General features: G+C 42.9%; 1 non-coding gene across 1 annotated transcript; it reads right to left on the bottom strand.

Moving 5' to 3' along the window:
* Positions 1-15,184: 15,184 nt before the first annotated feature.
* Positions 15,185-15,259, bottom strand: Trnas-cga (transfer RNA serine (anticodon CGA)). Its single transcript has one exon. It is a non-coding gene; the product is annotated as a tRNA-Ser (tRNA).
* Positions 15,260-16,563: the final 1,304 nt, after the last annotated feature.

Genomic DNA, 16,563 nt, shown 5'->3' with positions numbered 1-16,563 from the left:
ATACTGCCATAGCCAAATTTCGCCGCCCATCTTTGGGCGGGTTTAGTGACTTCTCTGAACAAAAAAGGCATCTGAGGTCATCAGTCCCCTAGAACTTAAAACTACTTAAACCTAACTAACCTAAGGACATCACAAACATCCATGCCCGAGGCAGGATTCGAACCTGCGACCGTAGCGGTCGAGCGGTTCCAGACTGAAGCGCCTAGAACCACTCGGTCACAGCGTCCGGCTGGTGATTGATATTTCATGAGAACCTTAATGGTGCGGACTGGAGTATTACTTATTCAAATGCTTCCATGAAAATTACTGCTGCAGTACGAGAGAGAGACATGAACAAATAGCTAGGCCATCTGTCTGTTCATAGAATTCCCTTCCACATGGAGTAGATGTTCGTTAAACAGTGGCATACTAGCTTGTCATCGGGCGCCACGCGTTCCTCTAAGATGTTCATGGTGCGTGACGCCGGTACATTCGTGAATAAAGACTACATGTCGAAGCTGACAGTCAGGTCAGTAGCCGAAATACACTTTTCTTTTGAAAGTGATACAAAATGAGTGGAGTCCGTAACATGAGAATCTGTGTGGCTCACCAAATCTAGAAGCTAAGAAGTCAATTCTTTCACGAGACTGTAGGTTGATGAATTAATGCGGTTCGCTTTGAGCCATGAAGGAAAAGCCTCTTTGTGGACCTTCGTTAAGCAGTAGATTCGTGGGGCCTGTGAAACTTGGGGGATGAGTCTTCTGGTCCTGTCGAAGTTCAATCTAGATTGCTTTAGCAATCCTCCATTCGTCTATTATAATCTGTCTTGTCCAGCACAATGGTGGCATTTCCGCTGGTTGCTCGTATTACATCAAAGTGTGAGATTTTCTTCCTTTCCGCGATAGCATGATGTTACTCCTTGTAGATGCTTTCCTTCAAAGGCTTTGCGTGAGTGAGGACTCGTACCGTTTCTTGTCGGATCTTCGCCACCTCAGCTTGTGGTAGATGACGAATCGAAGCCTCAACAGGTTAGATGATGTTTTATTTCGAAACTCGTTTCGGTGCGATTCCGAAAATCATCCTTTCAGCGGGGATTTGTCTGGCTGCGTCGCTTAAGACCGCCAAGGAAGGGATGCTGGGAGACCAGTGTAGTGCCAACATTTTTACGGCTGACGTCCCATATAAAACAAAATAAGGCGAAGAATATCGGTGTGCAAGGTAGCAAAGCTTTTGTTGCGGGAAAGGATTCGTCACATTCCTGTTGGTCTCCACACAAACAACAGAAAATATTGTGAACTGCACTTCTTCCTGATTGGAAATCTGGATATGGATGAGTGGGAGAAGGTCGCCAGGTTGACCTTTCAGCAAAGCAAAAGGCCATCCGTCAGATAAAGAAGCTCGATAAACTGCAGCAGAAAACGACGGAGGATGGACTGATGTTGGACCCTCGACAGACAGTAGTTAATCTCTCCAGCCACATTTTAAGCGATGCAGTGACGAATCGTCGAAAGTTTTACTTATTGACTTTGGCGTCACGGACCCAGAAGAGTTTTATTGACTTTCTTATACGGTTACTGTCATTAAAGCCTAGAAAGCATTTAGGTAAGAAACGTTCAGTCATTATTGGCTTCTGTTGATCCTCCAATACTTATTGTTCACTGCAGACAGACAGAAGTTCCCTTTCTTACTCTGTCGCCAAGTGTCGATGAAATAGCTTAAAGTTTTTTTCACATTAATTACGAGTTGTCTCCTAATATTTTTATGGGAGAAATTACTATCTCCACTCGTTACTTTCAGCGCCGATAAGTTAATCAACCTAGGCTTTGTTGTTGATTTGATCTCAAAGTTAACACTGGTTCGATGCACTTCTCCTCGCTACGCTATCCTGTGCAAGCCTCTTCATCTCTGCATAACTACTGCTGTTCCGGCGTAACCACAAGCGCCAGCACGAAGACGAAAAACGCAAGAGTAGAGAAGGAAGTGAGACGAATCAGCCAATAGCCCGCTGAGAAGGACCGCACCACGACAGGAGCGGCCTCTACGAGAAGAGGACATAAGCGGCGCTCCTGCCAGCCTCGGCTGCAAAAGTTAGAAGACGGATACTTGAGAGAGCGCTACGATAGCAATTATTAGTGATCCACGTCCATTACTTGTATGCACATAGTGTATAGAGAAGGACACGGACTATTTGGATGTCGCCCATCGTTTGCGACACGTTCTTGTAATACATGTTAAGTGTTGTCAATCTTATTTATTGTAATAAAAACTATTAATGTGATTTGCTTGAGCTGTTATATAGCTACCCGAGAAAGCAGCATTCTTTAGGCTCCCTATAAGAGACGAGTGGGCAGGACCCCTCAAGCGCAGAACATAAAGGACAATAAAACTGTTTCCGTTTGAGGTCGTTGCTGCAGCGTATACGCAATGTAGCGCGACTCCGATGTGAGCAGCGACGAGTAGACAAGGAATTAGTGTGGCAGTAGTGTGATTAGTGTGGCAGTAGTGTCTTTCCGACATGCGTGCGCATGTGTAGCAGGCACTCACGGACTTCTCCACGCAACAGTACACGGTGTTTTACCAAACAGGTATTTTCGACCTGGTGCATCGGTGGGATGATTACCTCAACGCTCACGGCGGTTTTGCCTGAATGCCATACCGATTCTGGATTGCAGGATCTTCGAACGGAAACTTTTCGATCTTCCCTTATAAATCAAGTTGAACTTCAGCAGAGCAGTGGTTACGATCCACGGACCTCTGGGTTTGGGCCCAGCATGCTTCCACCCAAGTCATAGCTACCTGATACATTTTAATACTTGGAACAGTACACCAGCGATCAGCAAATTTAAAAACAATAACTTGACTTAAAAATACAATAATTTAAGAAAATCACATCATATGATTATGAGCTTAAGGTCTTTCGGTAATTAACAGATTACAAAAGGTAAAGGGGCATGTGCCTCTATTAAATCTTGCGTAATTACACTACTAATTTTTTCAGTACTCAAGTTGCAATTAACGCAACAAGAAATAAATCATTTAAGTGATAATGTTACTTTAAAATAATAATAAAATTATTTCATACAAATAAAACCAAGAATGGCCCGATCAGTACTCCCCAGCGAAGCATTTCACACAAATGGTACTCCCCGGCTCCGAACACACAGCCACATACAAAATGCAACACAACCACAGCGACCCGGCGTACTACCAGAACCACCAGGCAGTGAACCAAAATCGTACGAAGCCAAAACAAGGACCGACCTTTAAAATAACGAGACCTAGCCCGGGCCAGACAACAGACCAAATCCCGGGAAATCCATAAGAAACCTCAGCCAACTTAATACCAAAACAACAATTTATGAACAATATGCAAAACACAAGACCTCTCGGTCCAAAGGCTTCCGTTTAGTCGCGAAGGTGGCTGCGACCCGCCTGCTGAGGTGCCAAGCGTCGTACTGAGTGCCGAATCAAGCTTAACCTTCGTTGACGGAAAGCGCGGAAGCACCACAAGACAAAATAAACTCCAATCTAACTGCGCAAGGTTCAAAATGGCTCTGAGCACTATGGGACTTAACATCTGAGGTCATCAGTCCCCTAGAACTTAGAACTACTTAAACCTAACTAACCCAAGGACATCACACACATCCATGCCCGAGGCAGGATTCGAACCTGCGACCGTAGCGGTCGCGCGGTTCCAAACTGAAGTGCCTAGAACCGCTCGGCCACTCCGGCCGGCCAACTGCGCAAGGCAAACTCTAAGAAGTGTCACTCAAAGACTATGCACTTGAAGATCAAACATAAAGCATCCAGACTAACGTGCCGCCGAACGACGCACTTCCATCACCAGCGTCTTCTAGAATACGGAGAGCAGCGTAGTCCATCGATATACACCCATGTGACGGTAAACGAGGATAACAATCCTAGCGACGGAGAGACGGGAGGACGAAATGACATCCCGCCGCACATAGAAAGTATTTCAAATTCAGGCTCGATAAACTACAACAGGCGAGATTTTGCTCCCCTTGCGAATCAAGTTAAACGGCACACGACGGCGCTGCCCACACTATTAACCGTAAAATCACGGTCCGGTCTTCCCATCGAGCCTCACTCGGCGTCCAGACGCGAACAACCCCAGCCGAGCCGAACTGTCTTCACGCCAAGGCAACGCCCCCCACAAACCCCGGCCGGCGATCACACACGGAAACAACCGCCTAACGCCAAAGCGTCATCTGAGTGATAACTCAGCACTAAGATCGATACGGACCTAGAAATAAGCGAGCACCGTAACACTTACTGTAGTCAATAGCTGTTTTCCTCTACAACTTTAATCCTCTCACTCCTTATTTATATCGATATACCAACCTTATAAATAGAGATGGTGGATTTTGTTTAAACGTTTCTTGGAATCTGGCTCTGTCTCATCAACAAACAGAGGGATAGAATCAGGGCTACGTCACCTGTTGATTAATAGTCACTATCGATATTTCTGATGTTGGTTATCTCTGGTTGTGTGTTGACTTTGCGGTTACTTGTTCTGTGTGTGGTATCTTTCCTGTTTCTCCTCTGTGAACCGAGGTATCAAATTCCCTTGCACATTGTTTCCTCCTTGCAGTTTTGCCTAGAGAATGGCAGGGTGTGCTCCTGCCGAAATGTCGGCGGTGGTCTACGACGTCACCCGGCAGCAAAACCGAAAATTATTTGAACATTCAATTCGCCGGGAAAAGTGAAGGTCTCACAAGAACTTCTATTTGGCTCAAATTGAAACTCTGATATCTGTAGCGTCGCTAGGTTGTGAATTGATCACTACAACTGCAACCAACAAAATCGGCGAAATTTTGATGGTAAAAATTGACCCCGATCCAAGGCTACATAGTCTGTGATCAACGTTTGTAAAACGAATATTTCCGACATCAGCTTGATCCGAATTCATATCTTGTACTAATCTAAGATCGATTACTGTATAAAATCCGATCATAATACTTACACGATATGACGTAATACCTAAAGTTCCAGAGATTTCGTGTCGGTATGATGTTTGTTTCAGCACACAAGGAAAATGGACCAACTACTTTCAGGACCTGGTCTGGAGAAAAACAGTAAATTTTTTAAGTTCCACACTTATGACGTGTAGGATACTGCTGTGACGTTTACTTACGTATGTGTCGACGACACCTAACGTGGTATTTTCTCTGCAGATGTTCAGGGGTCTCGTTAGGTTGTTCTGTTGCGGTTTTGGAGGAGAGGAAATTGAAGACGAGGGGCAGGTGCAGAAGACCATTAAACCTGTCGCAGTCCAGGTGGAGGTGAGTGACGTTCTATTACATTATTCAATGGACAAGAAATAAAATGGTAAGGATTTATGATTACCATTCGATGTTTCTTTCGGGTCTACTGAGTCACATTCAAGGAGCAGCAGTCTAAAGTAAACTAAAGAACTGAAGTGTCGAAAAGTTTTACCGGTTGGTCTTGCCACAAATTTCTACGGGAGAAGGGGCACATCATAAGGACTGATTGTGAGAACAGCATAGCAACCCATGGTCGCAAACGTCGCCGTATGCAGCTATCTTTTTCTGTACACTAGAGTGCTAGAGGTGATTGTCGCCTACTTGAAGATCTTCTAGGAAAAGTGAGACGAAGCATGTAGGGCGTCTGCTAATTTTGGGCTGGCTGTTCGTAGGCATATGCGCAGGGCATTTCCACATCGATGGGTTGGGCATGGTGGACGGTTTCCCTGGCTCCCACACTATACATACTCACTCAATTGATTACGTAAAATTTGCCTTACGTATTCTTTGTCAGATCAGTTCCCATAGTTTTGACAATCAATCTAATGTATTGTTGGACATCCATAACTACTTCTATGTGATCAAAAGTATCCGGACACCTGGTGAAAATTACTTACTAGTTCGTGGCGCCCTCCATCGGTAATTCTGGAATTCAGTATGGTGTTGGCCCTGCCTTAGCTTGATAGCTTCCACTCTCGCAGGCATACGTTCAGTCAGATGCTGGAAGGTTGCTTGGGGAATGGCAGCCCATTCTTGACGGAGTTCTACACTGTGGAGAGGTATCGATGTCGGTCAGTGAGGCCTGGCACGAAGTCGGCGTTCCAAAACATTCCAAAGGTGTTCTGTGCCATTCAGGTCTGAACACAGTGCAAGCCAGTCTATTACAGATGTGTTATTGTCGTGTAACCACTCCGCCACAGGCCTTGCATTATAAACAGGTGCTCAAAACTGTTGGAAGATGCAGTCGGTGTCCCCAAACTGCTCTTCAACACTGGAAAGCAAGAAGGTGCTTAAGATATCAATGTAGGCCTGTGCTGTGATAGTGCCACGCAAAACATCAAGGGGTGCGAGCCCCCTCCATGAAAAACACGACCACACAATAACACCACCGCCTCCGAATTTTACTGTTGGCACTACACACGCTGGCAGTTGACGTTCACCGGGCATTCGCCATACCCACACCCTGCCATCCGATCGCTACATTGTGTACCGTGATTCGTCACTCCACACAACATTTATCCACTTTTCAATCGTCCAATGTTTATCCACTTTTCAATCGTCCAATGTTTAGGTTCCTTACACCAAGCGTGGTGTCGCTTGTCATTTACCGACGTGATGTTTGGCTTATGAGCAGCCGCTCGACCATGAAATCCAAGTTTTCTCACCTCCAGCATAACTGTCATAATACTTGAGTGAATCCTGGTGTAGTTTGTAATTCCTGTGTGATGTTCGGGATAGATGTCTGCCTATTACACATTACGACCCTCTTCAACTGTCGGCGGTCACTATTAGTCAACAGACGAGGGCGGCCTGTACACTTTTGTGCTGTACGCGTCCCTTCACGTTTCCACTTCACTATCACATCGGAAACAGTGGACCTAGGGATGTTTAGGAGTGTGGAAATCTGACGTACAGACGCTTGACACAAGTGACGCCCAATCACCTGACCACGTTCGAAGTCCTTGAGTTTCGTGGAGCGCCCAATTCTGCTCTCTCACGATGTCTAATGACTACTGAGGTCGCTGATATGGAGTACCTGGCAGTAGATGGTAGCACAATGCACCTAATATTAAAAACGTAGTTTTTGGGTGTGTCCTGATGCTTTTGATCACATAGTACAGGAAAAGGATTAGAACCATAGCAGGACTTTGATCGATGCGCAAAACGGAAATCACACTTATATGTGTGTGGTAGTGGTCATAGTGTGCTGATGTGAGATGGAAAGGCGAAAGGCAGTTGTTTGCAAGTGTCAGTGACCACACAGTCGCACAGATGGCCAACACCAGCTAGAACGTGTGCCGCACGAGTGCTTTTTTAGTAATCTCCTCTGCAGATAGATTACATTTTCCCAGTACTCTGCCTATAAATTCGAAACTGCCACTTCCTGTTTCCCACGACTGAAACTGGGTGTTTATTCCGTATCATACGCTCGCAATGTGTTCTACTATGGTAGATGTATGAGTTGACTGATTTAAGTCGTGATTTACTGGGACTGTTGTCGTTGTTGGACACCCACAACTACTTCAACTATCGATGACTCTCAATTCAAGATAACGTGCTTCATCTTCGCTAGTAAGAAACTTCCTATCCAGCCGCAAATTTAGCTTTTCTGTGTTTTCTGAAGTGCACAGTTTTAGTTTTCTGTACATTTAGAGCAAATTGTCAGTGTTCCTGCGGCACTGAAGTCTTGTCAACATCTGACTGACTTTTCGCGCAACTTTTTTGAGACTTCACTTCGTTAGACTATAACTGTACCATTTAGAAAAAGTGTGACGTATTATTGTTGTCAAATATCAGATTGTCGCTATTCAAGAGGAACAGTAAGGGTTCCAACACACTTCCCCAGGGGACACCAATAGCTACTTCTACAACTATCGGTGAATCCCCATCCAAAATAATATGCTCCATCTACCGCTGCCAAGAAATCTATAATCTAATCACAAAGTTAGCTCGAAACGCTATATAACGCTTGATCTGCTTTCCTTGTTTGAGGAATGTTTTTAATGTATCTCATGACTTTTTCTTACCAGATATTTGAACTCACATCGTTTAGACACCTTTGGGTAATTAATAAAAGGAAGAAATAGTGGAAAGTAGATTAAAATAGGTATTATTCCAAATTAAACGTCCCCAGAGTTATTTAACGACTCGCATGAACTGGTGCAAATGCTGTTCATTTCATGTTCCAATCAAATGACGTAAGTATTCGTTATACATATTTAATACTGCAACAATATAAAATAAATCTACTTCAGTTACACAGAATATTAGATATGTCTTCAGCATTATAAATAACTATGGAAGTTGTTTTGTGATGTACAGTTTCTTTGTATGTATAGTGATTTTTTCTTTCTGTTCATGCAGTGGGGTGGATTAGCTGAGCTACGCAGGTTGCGGTTGCGTGTACGCGAATTCTTACATGGATTGTGGAACATGCGCAGTCTTCCTGCAAGAGAAGAGGGTGATTCTGAAATTAAGGTGAGTTACATCTGATTTTTTTGTCATCTTGTTTCTGCTCCCATCTTTAATTCTTGACTCCTTATCTATTTTCCAAGTTTTCTCCACTCTTTCTTCTCCAGAATTACCACTTCCTTTTTTTTCAGTATTTATCTGTAGTTTTGATGCCTCTGAGTCCAGTAAGTAATTGCATGGTCTGACTGCAATTTAACAGCAAAAATGTAAATAGCTATTCCGTGATGGAGGCTTGTATTTTCTAATGAAATTAGTATAACGAAGAATTTGCTTTACTTCCACTTTTATGAAATACACCGTCTGTCCAAAAATTTCCAGAACTGATTTTATTTCTGACATATAAGTGATGTCAGTGCAAATTACATAGCAGCTTGAAGCAACAACCGTAAACAACTGATGCGTATTCGAACAGTCAAAGGCGAGCATGCAGTGTTAACTAGTGAGTGTGCGGCCATACTGTGTCGACTTCATTGTGTTAGAAGTCACAGTGGAGCAGTATCTTTAAATCACTACGTTTCCATGCGACACATATTCCGGAAGACGAAAACCGAATATCGGAAACCGTTTTTCGCTGTCACGTTTACATGCTCAGGCCGGAAGCGGATTTGCTAGCCTACTCACATATGGCGTCTGAAACCAGCTGTTCCATTTTTTGATTTATTCGGCACAATTGCTATTTCAGTTAAATATTACAAGTAGACAGCTTCATGATTAGTGTAATATTTCTACCTCTCCTTCACAGCGCAAAAAGTCACTCCGTCTATATTAGCCGAAAAGACAAGATGTAACCCGACAGGCCAAGCGCGTTTCAAAAACGGATGTGCGTTTACCTGGTAGCGAAAATCGATTGTGGAATAGCCTGTCACCAGCTCTACCTGAGATTGAACCTATGTGATCTTTCCATTTCATATCCATTCAAGTCATTATTAAATCTGCTTTATCATGTGTGTATTAACTTTCTATGTGCAGTGATGATTTATCACTATTCATGTAGTTAAGAGCTTAAGGAGAAAGCACTGTTTTGAACAGGTTGTAATATGTTGACAGATGGAATTGGATGAGATCAAGAGGAACATAAAGCTCTACAGTGCCACCGAGGAAGAAATACGTAATCACGAGACATCGCACTTGGAAGGGCGTGAAGTGCTGTTGGGAACGTGGCAGTCAAACTACCTGTCTGTAATAGAAGAGGAACATAGTGATTTTGAGTCTAGTGATGAAACCCCACAATTTGAATTTCGGCGCTCATCGTTGTCAACTGCATATGTGTCAAAGGTGAGTTGTATCTACATTCTATGCATCTTCTTTCTGCTTCCTACATTAATTTCGCGGTCCTTTCCTCTGCTATGTTTCCTTCTCGCTCTTTTTTCTCCACCATTACCTATTCATTTTGTGCTTATTCTTCATTTCGTTCTCTTAATTTGGATTTGTAGTGGATCAATACATAAATACTTCATTGCAATTCACCAATAAAAGAGTAGGTAGTTATTCCCAGACTGACGTGGATATTTACTGGTGTAATAAGTCTGAAGAAGAAATTACTTTGAGTCTGCTTTTATCCAAAAATAGAATGTAGTAAGTCGATAAGTGAAGCAGTTACAAAAAATGTAAAAGATAGTATCAATATTATAATGCCACTTTTGAGAGATTCTTACTGTAGTTGATAATTGATATTGAAGAGAAATTTTGTAAATTATCATTCAACATAGCTAAAACTATAGCAATATGTTTATCAATTAAGTACACATAATTTGTACAGAATATTAGATATTTCTTGACTCGTAAAAGCAACTGTGGAAGCTGTTTGATGATGTGCAGTTAGTTCGTACGTACAGTGATAATTTACTTCTTCTTTTACAGTGGCAATCAATGGCTGATCTACGTTTGAGTGTACGCGAAAACATTCACGAATTGTGGAACATGCGCGGTCTTCCTGCAGCAGAAGAAGACGCTTCTGAAGCAGAGGTGAGCTACATGTGCATTTTTGCATTTTGTTTCCGCCTCCTCCATTAACTCATTTCTTATTTTATCTTTTCTGCTTCTTCCTGACACCCACTTCCCCACAGTTGGCTCTTCCTTCTCCACTTCTTCTTCTCCTCCTTCATTTGTGGTGTATTTTTATTTCTGTGAGTTCAGTATGTAAACAGGTATATGATTTGACTGCGGTTAAACAAGAAACATACTTTCGTACGACCGACGCTGACCTGTTGTGATAAACCAAAGCTGCTCGTCTATGCATTCGTTCGATGTCAATTATCGTGCAAACTTGATAATGACTCCAAACACTATGACAATACCCTAGGCTGGTACCACTGCCATTTAATGAAAACTGTTTCCTTTACAGATATGCTACACATTTCCAGAAACCTCCCAACGTATCTACGCTTCTCATTTACTTTCTAGAATAATGGTTTAACGTAACGTTCTCACTTCTTATTGGTTCTTAGTATTTCCCCTAAGTTCTTATGCAGTGTGACATGCTCTACGTTCACCACCATTCTTGTGTAATTGGATGGTCTCAGAGTCCATAATTTTGTTATAGACAGTATCATACATTTATAATCAGTTTACGAGAGCTGAAATTCAGTGATCCGTCGGCAATCTTGTCCAAGTCTCTCTGCATTTTCTTATGATCGTCCAACGGTGATGTTTGCCTGGAGAGTACGTCATCGGCAGCGAACACTCAGAGGTCCTATTAAATTCACTTGCCACACACCCGATATTACTTTCTTTTTGTAGAGCGTTGGCTGTCCAGTATATGTGCAGATCTTCAGTACTGTATCACTTCGCGCGCTATCAGCAGTGATGTAACCACAGCGAGTATCTTTTCAGATATGTGGTCGGCTCGATGAAGTATTAGTCAATGGAGCCGACCACATATCTGAGAAGACTCTCCCTATGGTTGCATCTCGGTTGACAGCAGACGAAGTGGCATAGTATCGAAGATCCTCGAGTGTTACTGGAATTGCCATATAAATGCCTCTCTACTGCGAAGGCGAGCTATTTCCGGATATCAGAGACTCATACGGATTCGTTTCAGCAGCTTTGATCACTAAAGAGAATAGAGAGTAACGTAATTTTAGTGCCATTTCTTGTGAATCACTTCACGGTAAAGCTGTTAGGTGGTGAAATTGAGACGTTTTTAATCTGTTTTCAGGACGCCGATGCCGCCTTCCTTTCGGACTCGGGGGCTCCACACCAGGAACTGCTCAGCGCTGACGTTTGCCAGCCGACCCGTCGCCGTGTGTCTGAAATCCGGCGCCTACTTCGCCATCGCCGGCGTCGTGACCAGCGTAGAAGGTTTGGCCGTCGGGCCGTGCGACCCAGGACGCCGCGTCGCTGTAATCTGTACCGTAGCGTTCAAGTGTAATAAAAACTGGGTTGGAGTAATGTGTTCTTATTCTTTACTAGAGTACGATGACGATTTAAGAAAAGTAAATACTACATCGGAGAACGGGACTCTGGTGTAGGAAGGCATGTAGGAGAGTCACTTTTCAGATATTACAATAGACGGTCTTACTGAGATTTGACAGTTCTCTTGTTTTCAAATTTAAAATTTGTAATTATCAAAACAATGACAACATAGAAATTGACCGAGGAGTTTGGTTACAGCGAGTCTTTAAAAGAAACAAGGTTGTGAAGGAAATTGAAATTTAGCATGTATTTTGTAGCGTTGTTTGTTTCTTTTTTTTACCATTCTGTCAAAACCCTAACTCAACAACAAATATCAAACAAAAAATGCTTGTACGTTCATCATGAAGCTGTGGAGTACTTCCTAAATCATGTTTTGAGGTGCAAAATCAAAGAAGAATAAAAGTTTCAGTATCATTTTGAACACGTGAAAAAGGGAATGAAATTAAAACGCAACAAAAGTATATGAGTACTATTGGTTTTGTAAAAACTGAAAAGGCAGTGAACAAGTGGCCTACTGTGTTAAGGGGAGATTTATTATCTTTGGCCCGAAAAAAGCATGTTCTTTGAGAAAAGGCGGAAGTGCCGTCGGAACGAAACAAAATTTGTATGCAGACCTTGTACTGCTCCTCGGTGGTGGTGTGTCTGCTAAATTATATTTACTGCGCTAGCCAACAACATCTGCTAAAGCGACTACTATTTATCGGTGTCAAACCTGGGTGGGATGGCGCTGATACACGGAGATGACAAGTGTATTAAAACGCGTAGCGACTCCATAGAGTTCCGCAACGCCGTGTACTATATCAGCTATCTGCAAGTAGTTGTGAGGATGGAAAGTTTAACCAAATGCTTACCACTCGCACAATAGCTACCGCCGAATATGCAACTGGACCACCAATAGTATAAAGGGGTTCTGGTTTTATCGGCTAGTGTTAGCTCCCGATTGAATATTTTAGTTAACGCATCTATCACAAGATTTTACAGATTCGACCAGCCAGCTGACACCAAAAGTAATCTACTAGTCGATGGAATCAAGCAGAAACTACGAGTCTGATTAGGATGCGCTGCTTAAGTCAATTAAACCCAACTCACTGCGATGTGCCACACTTCACAGCAACGTGATCGGAAACCTCGCTTACATAACCAAACACTCCAACGATGATACCTTGGATTTATCTTATTTTTTTCCCAACTTGAAAACTATCCAATGTGGAGTTTAAGCGTTCCTTTTAATAGAACCCCACTGAAGCAATCAATCTAGACTGAACTTTCTTAGCTACCAGATTCAGTTAGTTTAATTTTCGCAAGAGCACGCTAGCGATGTAATTTTACGTGTTGACTGAGCGTTGCTAGTCAGAGATTATTAATACTATACAGTCCCTGCACTGCACCTCTATCCTTGCTTATTTCTTTTTACGAACACACACAATGGATAATGCTATTTTCACTCTATTTGCTACAACCTTCATAGTTTATCAATTCCCCATAACTTAACTTTTCCACTTTTTATCACTTAAACAGTCGTACAAAATCCTCTTTCATATACTTTAAGCCGAACTTTACGTAATTATCTTAACAAACTCTCAGTGTGACTTATCTTTCACTTTAATATTCTTTGTCCTGCTTGTACTTTACCGTTTTGATTCACTGCGTAATCTTTACCCTTTTAATTTTTTGAGATTCAAAGATTCAGTTATAGTATTTTCAAGTTACGTTATATGGGGAGAAATGATAACACGAGACACCAATTATTCCTTTATCATGCACAGGGCCTGAGCATCATTTTATTTATCCATTTTCTTAATTTTCAATGTCTCCACAAAGTTTCGTCATGCGTGAGTGCTGGTGGAAAACTTCTTCCCCACTAAGCGGAAGCTAGTAAAAAAAAAAAAAAAAAAAAACCTACGCGTCACCGCCACTTTAAAGTATCATTAATATTCACTCAAATCAAAGCATTTCTCTCCCTCTTAAGGCGTTGACATACAGGGACCCTCTATACCAAATTTAAAACACTCAACACTCACAATTTCAAAGACACAAATATCGTGTTCTACTCAGTTATTAGGCCTTGGTTCTGTCAGTTTCGTCGGATGGAAGATTACTATTACACCAATTCGCAATTTGGTTTTTCTCGCGTTTTCATGTGATTAATGATGGTGTAAAGTTTGATCGAGCTAACCTTCGAGTTACTAGAAGTCAGGCGTTCCGTATCTTGTTCGAAGCGTAAGGTTCTTTTCGATCTTGATTGGGTGTATTTGGTATCGCTTTCACGCGAAGACTTTGTGAGTGATTGGTTTAATAAGGATAAGCACAAAGGTACACGTGCCGTTGCCGCTTCTGTAATAAGGATTTGCTAAAGCTTTGGCGTGAGTGTGCGACTGTATTGATTGTAATTGAAAGAACTCTCGAACTGAAGTGCGGCCTGTGATTATCATGACATTATTGTGAGAACGGACGTCCTAGTTTTATTAATATAAACGGGAGAATAAATCTGTGTCAGATACTTTGTGACGCGCGCGAATTGGTGTAATAGTAATCTTCCATCCGACGAAACTGACAGAACCAATTTGATGAGGCTTGACTTCAGTTCTATAAACATGTCTTAATGACAGTTGGTCGTTCAGTAAAGACCTGTTTATACTTACGTAGTACTTGATAAAACTCACTGCGTTCATCAACAGTAGTAGCAGTGGTTTCACTTATCTTTTGGCTAATCAGTGTTTTCAATTCATCATACTCTGTATCAGGTGCAAGTGTCTGTGTGTTTGTTTTCTCACTCTCTTCCAAAACTTAAATTTTGTATCCAGTACAATACTTTTTATGGCTGAGATTACTGTATCCAAGTCAGTCGTGATTTCACTGGCCCTTTGTCTAAGGAAAGATTTACGTTTCGAGAAGTCAACAATGCTATTCTTCTCGCATAACATATCTAAACGTATAATACAATTATTAATTAGATTCTGGACCATGAGGAATGGCCATTGTACTGTTCCATTGCCTATCTTAATGATAACAAATACCTGTTTCGTAACTCTACTAGACGTATTACCTACGGCAGTTAAAATCTTACACTTTTAAACACGGTCTCTGGTACAGGTTTAAATTCGGTCATTTTCTTATAAAAATTATACGGCAAAACACTCACAGCCGCTCCTGTGTCCAAAAGAATACTGGTTGGAATACCTCCTACTATACCAGTAGTTACAGCTAAAACAACTCCATTGCTAGATGAACGACATTCTGTATTTTCAGAATGATATTTTCACTCTGCAGCGGAGTGTACGCTGATATGAAACTTCCTGGCAGATTAAAACTGTATGCCCGACCGAGACTCGAACTCGGGACCTTTGCCTTTCGCGGGCAAGTGCTCTACCAACTGAGCTACCGAAGCACGACTCACGCCCGGTACTGACAGTTTGGAAGTTAGGAGACGAGATACTGGCAGAAGTAAGGCTGTGAGTACCGGCCGTGAGTCGTGCTTCGGTAGCTCAGATGGTAGAGCACTTGCCCGCGAAAGGCAAAGGTCCCGAGTTCGAGTCTCGGTCGGGCACACAGTTTTAATCTGCCAGAAAGTTTCATATCAGCGCACACTCCGCTGCAGAGTGAAAATATCATTCTGGAAACATCCCCCAGGCTGTGGCTAAGCCATGTCTCCGCTATATCCTTTCTTTCAGGAGTGCTAGTTCTGCATGGTTCGCAGGAGAGCTTCTGTAAAGTTTGGAAGGTAGGAGACGAGATACTGGCAGAAGTAAGGCTGTGAGTACCGGCCATGAGTCGTGCTTCGGTAGCTCAGATGGTAGAGCACTTGCCCGCGAAAGGCAAAGGTCCCGAGTTCGAGTCTCGGTCGGGCACACAGTTTTAATCTGCCAGAAAGTTTCATATCAGCGCACACTCCGCTGCAGAGTGAAAATATCATTCTGGAAACATCCCCCAGGCTGTGGCTAAGCCATGTCTCCGCTATATCCTTTCTTTCAGGAGTGCTAGTTCTGCATGGTTCGCAGGAGAGCTTCTGTAAAGTTTGGAAGGTAGGAGACGAGATACTGGCAGAAGTAGAGCTGTGAGTACCGGCCGTGAGTCGTGCTTCGGTAGCTCAGATGGTAGAGCACTTGCCCGCGAAAGGCAAAGGTCCCGAGTTCGAGTCTCGGTCGGGCACACAGTTTTAATCTGCCAGAAAGTTTCATACCAGCGCACACTCCGCTGCAGAGTGAAAATATCATTCTGGAAACATCCCCCAGGCTGTGGCTAAGCCATGTCTCCGCTATATCCTTTCTTTCAGGAGTGCTAGTTCTGCATGGTTCGCAGGAGAGCTTCTGTAAAGTTTGGAAGGTAGGAGACGAGATACTGGCAGAAGTAAGGCTGTGAGTACCGGCCATGAGTCGTGCTTCGGTAGCTCATATGGTAGAGTACTTGCCCGCGAAAGGCAAAGGTCCCGAGTTCGAGTCTCGGTCGGGCACACAGTTTTAATCTGCCAGAAAGTTTCATATCAGCGCACACTCCGCTGCAGAGTGAAAATATCATTCTGGAAACATCCCCCAGGCTGTGGCTAAGCCATGTCTCCGCTATATCCTTTCTTTCAGGAGTGCTAGTTCTGCATGGTTCGCAGGAGAGCTTCTGTAAAGTTTGGAAGGTAGGAGACGAGATACTGGCAGAAGTAAGGCTGTGAGTACCGGCCATGAGTCGTGCTTCGGTAGCTCAG

The sequence above is a fragment of the Schistocerca nitens genome, chromosome 5 (genome assembly GCF_023898315.1).
Source record: "Schistocerca nitens isolate TAMUIC-IGC-003100 chromosome 5, iqSchNite1.1, whole genome shotgun sequence".
Taxonomy (NCBI): Eukaryota; Metazoa; Arthropoda; class Insecta; order Orthoptera; family Acrididae; genus Schistocerca; species Schistocerca nitens.
The sequence above is the reverse complement of the archived record's forward strand: the minus strand, read 5'-3'. Positions and strand labels throughout refer to the sequence as shown.